This window comes from Malurus melanocephalus, unplaced genomic scaffold, assembly GCF_030028575.1.
Source record: "Malurus melanocephalus ecotype Western Australia unplaced genomic scaffold, MMel_1.1 scaffold_2038, whole genome shotgun sequence".
Classification (NCBI taxonomy): domain Eukaryota; kingdom Metazoa; phylum Chordata; class Aves; order Passeriformes; family Maluridae; genus Malurus; species Malurus melanocephalus.
Genome location: NW_026625270.1, coordinates 3,761 through 7,298, shown reverse-complemented (window position 1 = coordinate 7,298; position 3,538 = coordinate 3,761). Strand labels below are relative to the sequence as shown.

The following is a 3,538-nucleotide window of genomic DNA, read 5'->3' as shown; positions in this document are numbered from 1 at the left end:
GACCATTGGTGACCGCTGAGTGACCACTGAGTGACCGCTGAGTGACCACCCAACATCCACCAATGGCCACCCAACATTGACCACCCAACATTGACCACCCAACGCTCTCCCAGCCCTCCCTGACCAGAGAGTCCTGCTTGACGATGCCCTGTGGACCATTGGTGACCACTGAGTGACCACTCAGTTAACCCTCAGTGACCGCGGAGTGACCACTGAACTGACCACCCAACATTGACCAATGACCACCCAACATTGACCACTCAACGCTCTGACCAGAGAGTCCTGCTTGACGATGCCCTGCGGACACGGTGACCACTGAGTTACCATCAGTGACCATCGGTGACCACTGAGTGACCACTGAGTGACCGCTGAGTGACCACTGAATGCTCTCTGAACTGACCACCCAACATTCACCAATGGCCACCCAACATTGACCACTCAACACCCAACATTCACCACTCAACGCCCGCTGCCCAAACGCTCTCCCAGCCTTCCCTGACCAGCAGATGACCATCAGGTGACCATGAGATGACCGCTTGGTGACCGATCAGTGACTGCTGAATGCCCTCTGAACTGACCATGCAACATTCACCACCCAACACCCACCAATGTCCACCCAACACTGACCACTCAATGCCCACTGCCCAAACGCTCTCCCTGACCATGAACTGACCACTCGGTGACCACTCGGTGACCATCAGGTGACCGCTCGGTGACCGCTCAGTGACCACTGAATGCCCTCTTAACTGACCACCCAACATTCACCAATGACCACCCAACATTGACCACCCAACGCCCGCTGCCCAAATGCTCTCCCAGTTCTCCCTGACCATCAGGTGACCATCAAGTGACCACTGGGTGACCATGAAGTGACCATCAGATGACCATGAACTGACCACTGGGTGACCACTGGGTGACCACTGGGTGACCATCAGATGACCATGAAGTGACCACGAGCTGACCATGACCTGACCATCAGGTGACCATGAGCTGACCATCAGGCGGTCAGCAGGTGACCATGAGCTGACCATGACCTGACCATGAGGTGACCATCAGATGACCATGAGCTGACCACTGGGTGACCACGRGCTGCCCAGGACCCACCTCCTTCTCCTTCTCCTCGGCCTCGCGGGTCTTGTAGCGTTTCTGCACCTCTTTGATGATGCGGAACGCGTTCTGCAGGTTCGACGCCGGCACCGTCGACTCCCCCGGCGGCTTCAGGTTGGACGCGCGGTACGTTCTGGGGACAGGGACAAAGGGACACCAGGGTGACCACACACAGTGACACCAGGGGACAGGGACCTCACTGTGACATCCCCATGGTGTCACCCGGGGACAGGGACAAAGTGACACCAGGGTGACACCAGGGGACAGTGACCACACTGTGACACCACCAAGTGACACCCGGGGACAGGGACACACAGGTGACACCCAGGGGACAAAGTGACAGCAGGGTGACACCAGGGTGACACCACAACAGTGTCACACGGGGACAGTGACCACACTGTGACACTACCAAGTGACACCCGGGGACAGGGACAAAGTGACACCAGTGTGACCCCACTGTGACCACACCAAGTGACACCCAGGGGACAGGGACAAAGTGACACCAGGGTGACACCACCAAGTGTCACCCGGGGACAGGGACCCCACTGTGACATCCCCACAGTGTCACCCGGGGACAGGGACAGGCTGAGGGTGACCCAGGGGACAAAGTGACCCCACTGTGACCCCACCAAGTGACACCAGGGGACAGGGACCCCACTGTGACATCCCCACAGTGTCACCGGGGACAGGGACAAAGTGACACCAGGGTGACACCAGGGTGACCCCACAACGGTGTCACACAGGGACAGGGACACACAGGTGACACCCAGGGGACAAAGTGACACCACCAAGTGACACCACCAAGTGACACCCGGGGACAGGGACCCTGCTGTGACCCCACTGTGACCCCACCAAGTGACACCAGGGTGACACCACCAAGTGACACCCGGGGACAGGGACAGGCTGAGGGTCACCCAGGGGACAGGGACCCCACTGTGACATCCCCACTGTGACACCCGGGGACAGTGACACCACTGTGACGCCACTGTGACCCCACCAAGTGACACCCAGGGGACAGAGACATGCTGAGGGTCACCCAGGGGACAAAGTGACACCAGTGTGACACCAGGGGGACAGGGACCCCACTGTGACATCCCCACGGCGTCACCCAGGGACAGGGACACATTGAGAGTGACCCAGGGGACAAAGTGACCCCACTGTGACCACACCAAGTGTCACCCGGGGACAGGGACACACTGAGGTGTCACCAGGGGACAGGGACACATTGAGGGTGACCCAGGGGACAATGACCACACTGTGACCCCACCAAGTGTCACCCGGGGACAGGGACCCCACTGTGACATCCCCACGGCGTCACCCAGGGACAGGGACACAGGGAGGGGTCACCCAGGGACAGGGACACACTGAGGTGACACTCAGGTGACAATGACACAGGTGACACACAGGTGACAATGCCACCCAGTGTCACCCACATCTCCTTGACGAAGGTGGCCTCGGGGTTGGGGAAGATGTTCCCCAGGTGACAATGCCACACACACTCAGGTGACAATGCCACACACACACAGGTGACAATGCCACACACACAGGTGACACAGAGGTGACACACAGGTGACAATGACAGAGGTGACAATGACACAGGTGACAATGACACAGGTGACAATGACAGAGGTGACAATGACACACAGGTGACAATGACACAGGTGACAATGACACAGATGACAGGTGACAATGACACAAGTGTCACTCACATCTCCTTGACGAAGGTGGCCTCGGGGTTGGGGAAAATGTTCCCCAGGTGACAATGCCACACACACAGGTGACAATGACAGACACACAGGTAACAATGACACCCAGGTGACAATGACACAGGTGACACACAAGTGACAATGACACACACACTCAGGTGACAATGACACACACACAGTGTCCCCCAGGTGACAATGACACAGGTGACACACAGGTGACAATGACACAGGTGACAATGTCACTCACATCTCTTTGACGAAGGTGGCCTCGGGGTTGGGGAAAATGTTCCCCAGGTGACAATGACACACACACAGTGACACACAGGTGACACTCAGGTGACAATGACACAGGTGACAATGACACAGGTGACAATGCCACCCAGTGTCACTCACATCTCTTTGACGAAGGTGGCCTCGGGGTTGGGGAAGATGTTCCCCAGGTGACAATGACACAGGTGACACTCAGGTGACAATGACACAGGTGACAATGACACACACACAGAGGCGACAATGCCACAGGTGACACTCAGGTGACAATGACACAGGTGACAATGACACACAGGTGACACACAGGTGACAATGACACAGGTGACAATGACACACGTGTCACTCACATCTCTTTGACGAAGGTGGCCTCGGGGTTGGGGAAAATGTTCCCCAGGTGACAATGCCACACACACAGGTGACAATGACACACACAGAGGTGACACACAGGTGACACACAG

The 3,538-nt window shown here is 57.2% G+C and overlaps 1 long non-coding RNA gene across 1 annotated transcript; it reads right to left on the bottom strand.

The window, feature by feature from the left end:
* Nucleotides 1-245: 245 nt before the first annotated feature.
* Nucleotides 246-3,124, bottom strand: LOC130587521 (uncharacterized). The gene is made up of 3 exons (XR_008966803.1): nucleotides 3,061-3,124; nucleotides 1,105-1,240; nucleotides 246-297 (listed from the first exon to the last, which is right to left on the bottom strand). It is a non-coding gene; the product is annotated as an uncharacterized LOC130587521 (long non-coding RNA).
* Between the last annotated feature and the right edge of the window lie 414 nt (nucleotides 3,125-3,538).